Source organism: Hyperoodon ampullatus, assembly GCF_949752795.1.
Source record: "Hyperoodon ampullatus genome assembly, chromosome: 5".
Classification (NCBI taxonomy): Eukaryota; Metazoa; Chordata; class Mammalia; order Artiodactyla; family Ziphiidae; genus Hyperoodon; species Hyperoodon ampullatus.
This window is the reverse complement of record NC_136918.1, coordinates 52272743-52287679: the sequence shown is the minus strand read 5'-3', so window position 1 is coordinate 52287679 and position 14937 is coordinate 52272743. Positions and strand designations below refer to the sequence as shown.

The window sequence follows — 14937 nt, the reverse complement described above, 5'->3', positions numbered from 1 at the left end:
AACTACATATAAATTAAAAGCAAATGAGTAACTGGTAAATAATATTGGCAACCAAGGGCTATTATATTTAACAAGTGAAAAAGTATATTTGAAAATAGTAATGTAAATATCCCACTTGAAAAATGAATACAAGACCGAAGGAAACACATGTAAACACAGACACACACACACACACACACACACACACACACACAAATGGGAAATTAACGTATGCAAAAAATTTGGTTTTATTAATAGTCAAATGCATGCAAATTAAAATGAGATATACTTTTTAAACTAGTAAATTTGCAAAATGATGTTACATTAAATGCTACCAAGAGTTTTTAAAAAAATAATCTGCTGGTTGATTTGCAAACTGGTATAATTTTCCTAGAAATGCATTTAACAATATGAATAACATTCTTAAAAGAGTTCATGTCCTTTCATGCAATAATTTTACTTCTAGGAATCTATCCAAAGTTGTGGGCAAAGATTTATATGCAAAATTGTTATTTTTAATATTGAAAATAAAAAAGCTAACATTTCTAATAATAGAATTAAATTATGGTTAAATAAGTTAGGGTACATTGCATAGGCTATTATTCATTCACTAATGTCACACTATAGCATTTAATGTCATGAGGAAATGCTATTGTATAAATGAGAAAAAACAGAAAATGAAACTCTATGATTCCAACTTTGCAAAAATAAAACCAGACACACAAATGCATGAAAAGATATATTTAAGAGAAACCAGTTGTTATCAATGGGTGATGAGAGTGTATGTGATCTTATTTTTATTCTTTATAATTTTTTGCCTTTTAAAATATTGAGTATGTATTAATTTTATAATCATAAAACACAATAAATATTCCTTATAGTGATAGAATTATTTGAATTTCCAATAAGTTAAACTGGTAGAAGTAATACATTCATCAAAAACTGAAATGGTGTTTTTTGGGCCTTGTGATGACCATTAAATAACTGACTCTTTTTTTCTTTCTTATATTTTCATGTCAGTAGCATAGCCACCTTTGAAAATGTCTATGAATGAAGTTTACTATTTTGTCTTCATATAAAAATGATAATCTAGAATAAAAAACATTCACCCTACTTTGTCAGAAAAGTAAAAACTCCCACATTTCATGTCAGAAGAGTTTTCTGACTTCTGAATATAAATTAGTTGGGAATTTCTTTAGGTACCTTGCTCTTTAGCTTAAAGGGAAAATAGTTTTTTGAATAAGCCAGTTATCTTAATGAAAATATCTTTTCAGAGGCATTTTTCCTATGAGTTTAAACTTTATTGGCTTGATTTATCTACCTCATTAGGTAGAAGGGAGTTTGGATGCACAGCATAAGAAGATATGGTTGAGGAATTGGAAACCTATTACAAACATAATCTTGTCTGGAGAGGCAGCATGACGTGTGGGTGTGGGGTGAATTAAAACCTAGGGTTGCAGACTTCCCTGGTGGTGCAGTGGTTAAGAATCTGTCTGTCAATGCAGGGGACATGGGTTAGAGCTCTGGTCCAGGAAGATCCCACATGCCACGAAGCAACTAAGCCTGTGCGCCACAACTACTGAGCCTGTGGTCTAGAGCCTGCAAGCCACAACTACTGAGCCTGCAGGCCTAGAGCCCGTGCTCCGCAACAAGAGAAGCCACTGCAACGAGAAGCCCATGCACCGCAACAAAGAGTAGCCCCCGCTCACTGCAACTGAAGAAAGCCTGTGTGCAGCAACGAAGACCCAATGCAGACAGAAATAAATAAATAAATAAAATTTAAAAAGTTAATCTTTAAAAAAAGAGAAGAAACCTAGGGTTGCATTTTATTTTTTTTATTTTTATTTTTTTGCGGTACGCGGGCCTCTCACTGTTGTGGTCTGTCCCATTGCAGAGCACAAGCTCTGGACACGCAGGCTCAGCAGCCATGGATCACAGGCCTAGCCGCTCCGCGGCATGTGGGATCTTCCCAGACCGGGGCACGAACCCGTGTTCCTTGTATCAGCAGGCGGACTCTCAACCACTGCACCACCAGGGAAGCCCTAGGGTTGCATTTTAGTTCTGCCACCTTGAAGATGTGTGAGTTTGTTTCATCATGTTATAGCTCTTGTCTACCTCAAAGGGTTCATGTGAGGAATACATGTAATAATATGTGTAAATTGTTATTATCATACAATCTATGGATGATTGTACTAGAAATTAGGCTCTTATCTTACCTTAATATTGTTGAGTTGGACCTGAAGTTTCTTGGTAGAAGTTATTGAATAGTCACTGAAACTTTCAACCCAGGCTTTACAAAGGTCCCTAGAAGTTTTAATTTAAGCCATACCTTTGTTTGCTGGTAGCCATACTGTTTAATTGCTCTGAAAGTCCTAAAGATCAAATATTCTTGAAAATATACTTATTTTTTATATATTACAGTACACTATAAAATAAATGAAATAGGCCACACATCTGTTTATTTTATAGCCACGTCATGTCTGTGTGCACCTTAATTTAAAAATAAATCAACCAACTGAAATGTAATATTTGCGAAGAAAGTTGTATATGTACTCTTATAATTTTGAAAAGTTAGAAAGGAAAACTATTCTGGATCCAGGTGTGTAGCGGAGAAACCGTGTTCTCAGACTGAGGAGCTAGTAGATGGGCTTGCAGAGAAAGACCCTCAGAGGAAGGTGGACTCTGCCTTTGGAGAAAGCAGCTGGCAACTGTGTGTCACAACAATTCCACAACAGGATTTTAAACTTCAGGCAATAGATGTTAGACAACCCCAGCCAAGGGAAACTAAGAGTTATCAGTTTAAATTCATGAAGTGACAAAAACATTTCTGGAAAAAAAATTAAACCTTTTTTCCTTAATAGCAGACTAGAAAAAAATGAAGGTCAGGAACACTCATGGACACTGAGGCAAGCCAGATGTAGAGGGAAAACCAGCACCTTTTGGTTGATACTTTATGCTTCCTGTAAGTTGAATTCATCCTTTTTAGTTAGAACTTACGTTCTGTTTAATTTTTGTTCTTACTCAGGTATTATTTTTTTATGATAAGTATAAACTTTATTATTTTCTTACTAAAGACCAATTTTTATGTATAAAACCTCAAGTGGGCCAATATTTATTTTATTCTGTTTAAAAAATATGAATTGAGTAACCATTCAGCAAAGAGCATTGTGCTAGAGATTCATCATAGAGTTAGTGAGCTTCTGGAACAGTTCAGTCTAACAGCTGTTAGGTGGGAGTGAGCAGGACTGAAGAGGAAGGCGAGGTGGTGGAGTTGGAGTGGGGCAGGCTGGCAGGGGAAGTCAGAGTCTGAGTAGGGTGGGGCATCCGTGTGAGGGTGGGGGAACTGTGGTAGCATCAGGAGATTGGGTACCTATGGGGAGAATGACCCAATAAGTACATAAGTTAATAATGGTTTTATACTATTTAAGAAGAAAGTTAGAAATGTAGAAAAGGAGAAAAATTGAATGAACCATATGATATCAGAATGGAATTGGAGGTATTGATGTGAACTCATTGTTTCACACACACACATACGCACGCACACACACGAACAGATGCATCTTCTAGCTTCCTAGCCCTGGCCACCGAGAGAGCCCCAGAGCACTGACATCCCAGTCACAGCATGCACACTAAGTGGCCAGATCTTAATTTCTAAGTACCATTCTCTACTAAAAGGAACCATGATGGTTTGGAGAAGTGACTGATACCAGGACTGGGCCAGGGAAAGTATAAGAGAAGCCTGGAATATCTTATTGTCCTAGGATGTAGGAAGTGCTCAAAGGATGGTGGGGACATGATGACATAGAAGCCTCTTTGAAGGGATGAACATGAACATGGGACAATTTGAACTTCAAAATAGATGATGTTAGTAAAGTATTATAACCCATTGAATAAAGTAGGATCCTTGAGTCCATACTAATATATCAATGGATAAATAAATTGAGAGAAGTGGATGCCGACTAATGAAGGTAGAAAGAATATTTACATTAGAAAATCACCATTTGGCAACGATTACAGTAGTAACTAAGCCAAGAAACATCTATGCTTATTGAAACTAAGTGGGTGAAAGTTTGATGAGGAGAAAATATAGTCTCAAAGAAGTACCTACTACAAAGTATTTACGTACTAAGAAAAAAGGGTAACTTGAAGAAACCTGGGAGATAACATCTTAATCCAATTATCAAAGTTAACCAACATCTTAATCCAATTATCAAAGTTAACCTTACCAGAAAAGAGACAAAAGATTGTGACCACTTTATAGGAAGGCAGGGAAGAACCAAATATCACTTCTCAGACATTACTGCCAAAGATATATAACCTGAGTTATATATCAGGCAGACTCAAATTGAGGGACATTCTACAAATAACTGAGATGCAATTTTTAAAAGTGTCAAGGGCTTGGATGTTGCAGAAAGCCTGGGGAACTATTTCATGTTGAAGGAGACTAGAGACACAGAGAACTAAATGTTTAAGTCTGCACTGGATCCTTTTGCTATGAAGAACATTATTGGAACAACTGGTGAAAATTGAATAGGGTCTGATATTAGATGATAATGATGCATCAATGTCTATTTCCTCATTTTGATGGTTTTATTATAGTTAGGTAGAAGAATATCTATGTCTGGAGGAAATTTGTGCAAAATTGTTGAGGGGTTATATGGTAGCATATTGGTAACTTTAAAATGGTTTAGGAAAAAACAATTTCTGTACTGTGTTTGCAGCGTTTTTGTAATTCTGAAATAATTTCAAAAGAAAAATTACCTCTAGAATGAAAAAAATGAGTAAGAAGAGCCCTCTGCCTTCAGGGAGGCTGCTGTATAGTTGAAGGGCTAGAACAACAAAGATGAAGTCAGCAGAGTGCAGAGGGAGGCAGTCTGGTGACATGGTTACCCCATGGGCTTTGGAGCCAAGCGGCCCGTCTTCAATAGCAGCCCTGCCATTACCAGCCAGGAGGCCTTAGGGGGATGGCATAAAGTTTGGGGGACTCAGGTTTCTCCTCTATGAAAGGGGAATGATAACAGTATAACCTTATAAGTAATATGAAGTTTATAGAGCACAGGGCAAGTGCATAATAAATGGTAGCAATTATATTATTATGATTAGTTATTGGTGATTAAGCTCATGGTTATTTTTAGTTAGAGAGCTGCATTTAAATTCTGGCTCTGCCACTTTCTATGTGACCTTGAGCAAGTTCTAAGGCTCAGGTTCTCCATTGAAAACAGAAATAATTAACATATTAATAAAAGCCAGTACCAGAGTAGGTATGAGAATTACATAAGATAATACAAAATGCTTGGCACATTATAATCAGTTTATAAATGTGACTTATTGCCACATAAATACAAGATGAAATGTAATAAATTCTATCAGATAAATAAAAAGCATGTGGCAGTTCTGAGGAGAAGGAAAAACCATCTGGTTGGAAGGAGGAGAAAAACACCAGGTTGTAGAATTCTCTGGAACAACTGAGAAGTTTTTACTCTAGTTAAGAGATGCTAAGGCTAGAAGTAGGAAAGGGTAAAAAGGAATATGGTGGTCAAGGGAAAAACAGGAGTCAACAGTGATCTCTCAGTATTAATAGACAACATGTAGCCAAGAAAGAAGAGCCAGTGTGGGGAAAAGACATTGGATTAAAGTGTTGAGGGGATGCTGGCAGGCAATGAAATTGGCTCTAGGGAGAAATTTCTTCTCTAGAGCAAAGGAGACTGGAGTGAGCGAGCATAGAGGCTGAGCTGATGAAGGAAGTCTTTGAATGAATGAGGTTTCCAAGGAAGCGTGCTCCATAGAGAGAAGGAAGGAGGAGCCAGGGACAGAAACAAGGAAAGTGCCTTCACTTAGGGAGGGAGAGGCGAAGGTGGGAGGGTTGGGGAGGTGTGAGGGTGGAGAAGAGAGAGAGATGGGGTGAATGAGTCAGGAAGATGCTAGGTAAGAGACAAGGGAGTAGCTTGCTTCAGAGAAAGAAGGCAGAGGGTCGAAAAGAATAAAGGCTGGGAAAAAGATATTGTATTAGTGGACTTCCCTGGTGGTGCAGTGGTTAAGAATCAGCCTGCCAATTCAGACGACACGGGTTCGAGCCCTGGTACGGGAAGATCCCACATGCCGTGGAGCAACTAAGCCCGTGTGCCACAACTACTGAGCCTGCGCTCTAGAGCCCGCGAGCCATAACTACTGAAGCTCGTGCACCTAGAGCCCATGCTCTGCAACAAGAGAAGCCAACACAATGAGAAGCCTGCGTACTGCAATGAAGAGTAGCCCCCGCTCGCCGCAACTAGAGAAAGCCCGTGAGCAGCAACGAAGACCCAAGGCAGCCAAAATTAAATAAATAAATAAATTTATTTTTAAAAAAAACAAGATACTCTATTAATTTTAGGTCATTGCTGAGTTACAAGAATGTAGAGTAGAAGCCAGACTCCAAGGGGTTAAGTGGCAAGGAGGGCATATCCGGGTAAAGGGGCAGGACTTTGAGGAAATTCTAATGCCAAGGCAGACATACCAAGAAGCAGATTAGCTGTCAGTTTCAAGCCCCTCACTTGCCCAGACCTTTCCCAGGCCCTAGGATGTACTAGCAGTGCCTTCCTATGGTTATGTAATCTGTAAAACTTACACATGTAAGATGTTCGACTTAGTCTGTTCAGGCTGCTTTAACAAAGTTCCACAGACTGGGTGGCTTAAATAACAGAAATGTATTTATCACAAGTTCTGAAGGCTGGGAAGTCTGATGTCAGAGGGCCAACATGGTCAGGTAGAGCCCTCTTCCTGGTTTGCAGGCAGTGTCTTCTCTCCCTATGTCCTCACAAGGTGGGGGGGAGTGGGGAGTTGGAGGAGAAAGGGAGAGAGATCCTCTTGTATAAAAGCGTTAGTTTCATCAGGAGGTCCCCACCCTCATGACCTAATCTAGCCCTAATTACTCGCAAAGGACCAGTCTCCAAATACCATCATATTGGGGATTAGGATTTCAACATATGAATTTTGGAGGAAGACAAACATTCAGTCCATAGCAATATTTAAGCACAGTCAGTTAAGACTACTGTATCTTTCTATTCAGGCCCTCCTTTACTCACAGTTCCCCTGTGGTTGTGAATGGCATTTGAGTATCTGCTTAGGGAACTGGAGTTAGGGTTTAAGGGGGATACACTGTGTGGTTCACATAGAGTTAATATATAGTTAAGCTACTACTAATAGTCTTGGGAGTTCTCCCTCCGCCACTGGGGCTGACTCATCCAGCAATGACACCAAGTGTGAATGTGTCTTTTGACACCTGGCATTAGGAAAAATGTGGAGGAGAAAAGGTTTGAAATGTACAGAGCCAGAAGCTAGTGTGTGAAACGTCCTTTTAATTATGAGATATGTAAAATTGCAAGAAGAGGATCTGGTTCTCGTCAAGGCCCAGTCAAAATGCAAATTCTTTCCTATCAGATAAGATAACCTAAAATTCATAATATACCACTGTGATGAGACATCAAAGGCAAACTGGTTAATGGGTGTTGTCAGTTCAAAGAAGATTTAAGATTAGTCATAGCACACACACACACACACACACACACACACGAAATTTAAAATGTTCTAAATTTTTTAGCTCAGAAACAAAGGAAATTTGATGAGATTTTTAAATTTGAGGAAAAAAAATTCTACAGATTTACATATGACCAATAATGGTGTGGGAAGCTAAAACTTTTCTAAACTATAAAAGTGAACGCATTTTAAAAAAATTAACAATGCTGAAAAACAGATTGAATCCTTTCCAAATAAAGAAACAATCAAAGAGAATGCAGGTAAAAAACGAGGGAGGAAATGTTGTAGAGGCCAGACAGTTAATAAATAAAAATATTACATTATTTTTTAATATATTTGTAGTATTTGTTTTTTAAAAATTATAATTTGTTGCATTTTTTCCTCATTCTAAATAAATATTCACTTGCGTACTTAACTTTTTTTTTTTTTTGTGGTACGCGGGCCTCTCACTGTCGTGGCCTCTCCCGTTGCGGAGCATGGGCTCCGGACGCGCAGGCTCAACGGCCATGGCTCACGGGCCCAGCCGCTCCGCGGCATGTGGGATCTTCCCGCCGGGGCACGAGTCCCCTGCATCGGCAGGCGGACTCTCAACCACTGCGCCACCAGGGAAGCCCTTAACTTTTTATTTATAAGTTTGAATTCTTTATTTTAAAGAGCCCTCCTGCCCCCAAATTGTATAAGCTGCAGGCCCCGCAAAACCTGGATCCCCCCTCGTATAACAGCAGGGTTTTTTTCTGAAGGTTTACTCATGCTTGAACAGAAATAGCTAGGATGTCAGCTTTTGGCTAAAATAGGTATTAAATATTTCATTAATAGTAATTTTTAAACTAAGGATGACTTGAGCATTTTGTATGCAGAAGGGAAGGAGCTAGCTTAAGGGAAAGATGGAAATACCACGATAACAGGGACACTTGTTGGAGCAGGTCTCATTTTGTGGAAAGGAATAGATTAGACAGAGTAGAGAGAACAGCTTTCAAAGGAAGGTACAGACAGCAGTGAAGAAGGAAAGAGAGGGAGTGGACTCTGAATTAGTGTGGAGGGGCGTTGGGGGAGTTCTAGTCCCGTGACCTGAATCTTCTAGTTCATGAAGGAGGCCAGGTTATCACCTCAAGTACCAAGGGAGGGTGGTTTGAGGGGTTTCCAAAGCCTAAGCACGTCACTAAGAACTGTTTTGCAAAATGAAACTGTGAAACAGCAGTGATGGACCTGCTCTCATCCAAACTCTGCCTATTAGTCCCAAGACACTGCACCCAGAGACCATCCCACGGTCTTGACAGTATCTGTCTAAGGCGAAGACAGAGTTTGGGGATAGCCCTATACTTTTCCCTATTCTAGTGTCAGACTGATCAGAGGATAAATCTGAGGGAATAACGCAAGGTTGTTAAGGAGACGGTCAGGTGGGGAACTTGAGTTGTTGCCTAGAGGAAAGACACAGGATTTATTTATATATGGCCTTATTCCACACAGGATATAAGGCAGCTTACAAGAATGCATGCAGTAAAATAGCAAGATGTGGTCCATAAATAAAAAATCAAGGCTGGCAAAAGCATAAAATATGGAAGAGAAGACTTCAGATGTGGCTTGTCAGGGGTCTTCAGGTAACTGAAATGTTGCCATGTGGATGCACGTTTAGGGTTATTTGGTTCAAGATCGGGGGGAAGAGATACATTGAGGCACGTATCAGCACAACATAAGGCAAAACTTTCTAACAAGTTCAGCTGCTTCACAGTGGAATGGAGGTCACGAGCTCTTCCTCCATCACAAGACGCATTTAAACAGAGCTAGGTAGCTCCTTTTGGCCTGCTATGAGATCCAGCTTATGCAGTGGGTAGACTGGCCCCTGACATGCACTTAAGGTCAGCATGTAATGATTGTATGAAAGGAACGGTTCTAAACAATGCACTATAAGTCATGAACTATTCTAAAATACTCCACACAGTAATAAAAACTTGTCAACAGTCATACTGAGTATTTGTATGACCTGCAGTATTGTTGCCCACCTTTGTGTGCCATTGTAAATTGTAATCCCAAAATTTCCGAAGCAGAAATGAGTAAGCTCCAAATGGGAGGAGGGGTGGAGTGAGAGGTTCGTGGGTTATATCAGCTTCACCATTCTCCTACTCTCTGAGTCGCCACTGGCAGTTTGCAGAGCTAGTGGTATCCCTTCACACAACATTCAACAACAATGGCTCTTGTTTCTTATCATCTGTCAAGCCCAATGCTAGACCCTGGGGAGAAATAGTATGCCCAAAAGACATAGTCCCAGCTTCTACGGTGATTGTTGCTTAGTGGGAAAATGACATTAGTAAATATAATCACCTCTATGTACTTATAAAGTCTGATAGGCATTGTGAAGAAAGAGAAAAATACTCTAGGAGAGTGGATAGCTGTAATACCTGCTATAGCATGAAAGAAGAACATGTTTTTGTATATCATCAGGTATAGGCAAGTGTGGGGCAGGGATGGGAGTTCAGAGCGAAGGTGTTTCGGGCTGAGGGGATGATGTGAGCAAAGGCTCAGAAACATGAGGGAGCATTTGAGGAATTGCATGGCCAGAGTGGCTTGAGTCCAGGAGGGAGGATCCAGGCTATGCTCAGAGGACTTTTATATTCATCCTAATGGTGAGGGAAGCCCTTTGGTTTTACCAGGGGAGAAATCGATCATATTGGTGTTTTGCTGTTTTGTGTGTGTGTGTGTATGAAATCATTTTAGCTTTAGCGCAGGGTTTAGACTGGGGAGTGGGGGCAAGAATAGACACAGGGAGACCATTCTGTAGGCTGCATGAGTACTCAGGGTGAGAGATGGCAGTGATTTGGGCAAGGATTGTGCTGGCAAAGATGGAGGGAAGTGAAGGTTTCCTAAAAATGAGTGTGAGATAAGAATGAGCAGGATTTGGTGATGGATTAGATGGGAGGTAAAGGTGAAAGAGAGGAAGTGTTATCAAAGACGACTCCAGCAACTGGGCAGAAGAGTGTTCCGTTCACTGAAGGGGTGCATCGATAGGGCTGGTCTGAGACACTGGCTGAAAGGAAACAGAGATCTTCTCACCTTACCTGGTTCAGGGTTAGAAAAGGCAGCCAGTTCAACTGGTTCAGATTCGGTTCAACTCAGTGCCATTCCATCCTATCCAGTTCAGTTAGATTCATCTTATGGAGCAGCTACGAAATAAGGCTCCGTGAGTGATCCAGACAAGTATGAGTGGCTTTCAGGGTGGTTGCATGGTCATCTCTTGTACTGGCCACATAACCAGTGGCTGTCCACATAACCAAAGCTCCCCACACAAAGTTCAGAGTGCCTACAGAGAAGAGATGAAATGTCGCCAGACTACAGCAGTTAGTGCCCCCTACAGAAGTCTTGACTGACTTCCAAGAGGATTGGACTGACTTTTTCTAAAAATGGAGGTAAGACTCTATAGGGTGCCTTTGAGGTTATTGGGCAAGGGGTGAGCTGAACATGGAAGAACCTCCAATTTCCCTTTGTTGCTCTACACTGACCAAGCCCTGGGGATTGGAGTATGTACACTTGTTCTTAGTGCCGATTCCCTCTCAGGCTGCTAGGTGCTTCCTGAGGGATCCTCTGCTTGTGTCCTCACTTCCATGGATAGTAACTAGTCTCTAATGATCCCATCTGTATTTTACAACAGCTCATTGAGAAGTGTCTGATAGCTGGGAATTTTCTGACAAAGGTTGTGTGCAAATCTAGTCTGTGTATTGAGCATCTGGGGATGCTGGTTCTAGCCGCATCACTGCCCAAGGTTACAAGTGGAAAGCGGGAGCCCCAGCCTCCTCTCTCCACCTCCAGCCATGTCAGGCAGCCTTATGCCCCTTCCTCATGACCCCTAATGTTCCATCTCCCAAAATGCCACTAACACCCGCCTCCAGACTCCACTCAGAATCTCAGGGTAAATACCATTGTCTAAATACAAATTCTTTTGGGGGAACTCATGTACTTTATCTAATTCTGGGTCTTAATAATACTGACTAACCCTTGCACACTCAACTCCACTTTCAAAATGTGCTTCTCTAAGTGCTTCATTTAATGCCCATACAACTTTATGGGGTATTATCATTATAACCATCCCCAGGGGGGCTAAGCTACTTACCCAAAGTCAGGCCACTATGTAGCGGATGAGCTGGGACTCTGCATTTCATGCTCTCACCCCTCTACCAGTTGTTCCCTCTGAATAAAGCAAACAGATCTGTGTTGGAAGGGGGAGCTTGAACATGTGAGGAGAGGATTTTCCCATTATCCCTTGAAGTCACATGACATAAGCAGCTGTCAAGTTCTCCCCACTTAATGGTAGTCCAGCTGTCAGCACAATGGCTAAGAGTACAGGATGTAAAGGGAGATAGTCCTGTATTTGAATACTGATCTTTAACCTCCTGTATGTGACCTTGAGCAAATTATTACAAACTGGGACAGTACAAAAAGGGACAGCCATCATAGGGCTTTGTAAGGAATAAGTGAATTAATATATATGTATACATATACATATAGATATACACACAAATACATATATGCCATAGCTTCTGAAACATAGTAAATCCTTTAAAAGTATTATTGTGGTGGCAGTGTTTTTGTAGTTTTATTCCAGAGCCCAACTTTCAAGTTGACCTCAATTTGAACAGGGGAGGCAAATAACTTTGAAGTGCTTTTTTGCTCCAGGTTGATTGGAAATGGCTGACTAGAATATTGTGTTGAGAAGGATTCTGAGGTTTACTCTGAGATCAGCTGAAATTAATTAGTGTTCTTATATGTGAGCTGTGTAATTTTGCCCTTTCTTGAGACTCATTTGCAGCATCTGTCAGTCTGTGCCTTTGCTTCTCAGCCTGATTGTCTGCCTTAGGCATTTGCTCATTTTTTTTGTCAGGACCAGTCCAGCTATGTTCAGACTAAGTGCAGTTTCCAGCTCACAGGGGCACTGCCTGCTTGGGTGAGAGCAAAGAGTTTAATGAACAGGAGCTATGTATGGATGGGTTCTGACAAGAGGGGTTAGCAGGCTAGGGATTCAAAAATAACTACACTGCAGCAACTCTGGGTGAGCAACACATGCTATATATTTCCATCCAAATAAAAGACATTTATTTTGAAGACTCTGGAACAGCTGTAACTTGAGATTCCCACAAATGCTTGGAAAACTGTCAGTCCTTTCTGAGTGGCAGTAGATATAGAAGCAAGAATGCCAGTAAGAATGTAAAACTGATTCTGAGAAACAGGGCCTGGATTAGCCTTCCAAGAAGCCAGCATTCTTTAGCACTGATCTGGCTTTCAAGTGCTTTGGGGACAGTATTTTTATGAAGCTTACTGGTTAAACATTTGCTGATCTCTCTCCTGGAAGAATTAGAGATATACAATAATTATTATGAATGATCTCTTAGAGTAGGGCTTATCAAATATTCCATTCTGTGATATGCAGAGAATTCTAACAGTGTGCTATGTTTTTCTTTTGCTTCTACCAAATTCATCAATGTCTCAGGTCATTATTTGTCTGATCACAACAACATGCGTTCATGAATATGTATCAGCTAAAATCCTTCAATTTTATGTGTTAATTTGCTCATGTCTTTAGGTGTTTATAGCAATTAAATGAGACCTTGATAAATTTAGAGGAAATAAAAAAATCTTTGATATTATGAGTGCTTATGTAATTGAACTGCAGGCTCTGAGATAAATTATATTTTGTGCAACTATTAACTCATTTATTGGTTTATTAAATATTTTCCCATTTGGTTATATTTCTTCTTAGGAAATAAGCAGTCTCTTCTTTTGTTCATTTCAGCTTGTGAATGCAACTAATCCTTGACATGGCTAATGTGAATTAGGTGTACTGTCCTATTGGCGATCTATCAGGGAGTCTGGAAATTTATTTGCAGTGGGTCAGGGCAGCCACAGGGCAGGCTGCTCAGGGGTCAGAGTTCTGTCACAGCCCCACCAAGTAGGAGGGGACCCAGGTGGAGAAGGGATCCAGTGATAGCAGAGGTCACCAGTGGAGAAGAGGCCAGTGACCAAGATTTCTGGCTACCTGAGAAAGAAAAGCTGGGAGTTGCGACAGCCCTGCCAAGCACAGTGATGGGTAATTACAATGGTGGTGTTCCAAAGATAGGGCTTGGTAGCATAGGGATTTGAAATGGGGTCCAGAGAAAAAGCACCATCCTGGGAACTGGGACATGCCAGGGTGGAAATGGCACGAAGGCCCAAAGGAATGAGAGTGGCAGTAACTTGGTCCCAGTCTACAACTCCAGGAAGGGGTGGGGTGGGGTTGCCAGATTTAACAAATAAAGATACAGGACATCGAGTTAAATCCAAATTTCAGATAAACAAAGAGTACTTTTAGAACCAGTATGTCCCATGCACTATCTGGGCATACTCGTACTAAAAATTTATTTATTGTTTATCTGAAATTCAGATTTACCTAGGCATCCTGTATTTTATCTGGCAGCCCTAGGTGTGTATAGGGGACACTGGTCAGCACTTGCGTGCTTGAGGAAGCCTCACTTATCTGGGAATGACGGTGGGGCTGGCTGGAGGGAGGCTGGTGGTGGGGAGAGTGAGATGGAGCAGGACTAACATGTGTCTATGTGTGTGACAGAGAGAGAAAGAAAGAGGGACTAAGAGACTAATCCTGAAGAATTATATGTTGGCTTTAAGACCCACTTATTTCCATAATTTCTCATGACTTTTTGGGGGGGAGGGGTTTGTTTTGCTTTGCAAGCACAAAGTTGCACTTGGCCTGTGTCAGAGACAGGATATTTGTTGGTTTGTAACATGAAACTGGCAAAGCTGTGTATACCCAAAGCAATGCCATCTCATTGAGAATGAAAATTTCAATCCTCCAAAACGGTTGTCTAGATTACAGTGAACACATGAATATTTGGAAACATCTGGATGATTGCTATCCTTTGCATAAAAAGCCACATGACTGACTATATTTTTCCATTTTTACCCAGATATTTTGGAATAATGCAGACAGCCAAAGGGGCTCATCTCCAAGAGAGAATACATAATCATCATGAGGTAGGAAATTTTCAAAACTACTCCTTGACTTTTTTCAGTCTTTTTGATTTGCCTTTATGCCTTCTAATTATTTTATTGATCTTTGGTTCCTATCCTACCCCCTGCCCAGTGCCAAGCACAGTGCTTGGCATAGAGTAGATGCTGAATAAACTTTTTAAATGAATACATGGTTTAATGTATATATTATTCTTAAATAATTTAACCTCCAGTACAGAGATTACACTAAGGATTGAAAACCTATTTATTTAGAAGGGACGAGAACACATATTATTGACTGCACACTATGAGACAGGAACTGGGCCAGACAATATATATTATGTGTCTACATACATATACACACATGTATGTAGATATATATATATATATATATATATATATATACTATTGCAGTCACCTTGTGAGTAACATTAGTAGGGCCATTATACATTTGCA

The 14937-nt window shown here is 40.4% G+C and overlaps 1 long non-coding RNA gene across 1 annotated transcript in view; it reads left to right on the top strand.

The window, feature by feature from the left end:
* The window catches only part of LOC307054103, a 251392-nt gene extending 236903 nt beyond the window's left edge, over positions 1–14489 (top strand). The window contains exon 3 of the long non-coding RNA XR_013810927.1: positions 14439–14489. This is a non-coding gene — a long non-coding RNA (uncharacterized lncRNA). The remainder of the gene's footprint in view (positions 1–14438) is intronic.
* Positions 14490–14937: the final 448 nt, after the last annotated feature.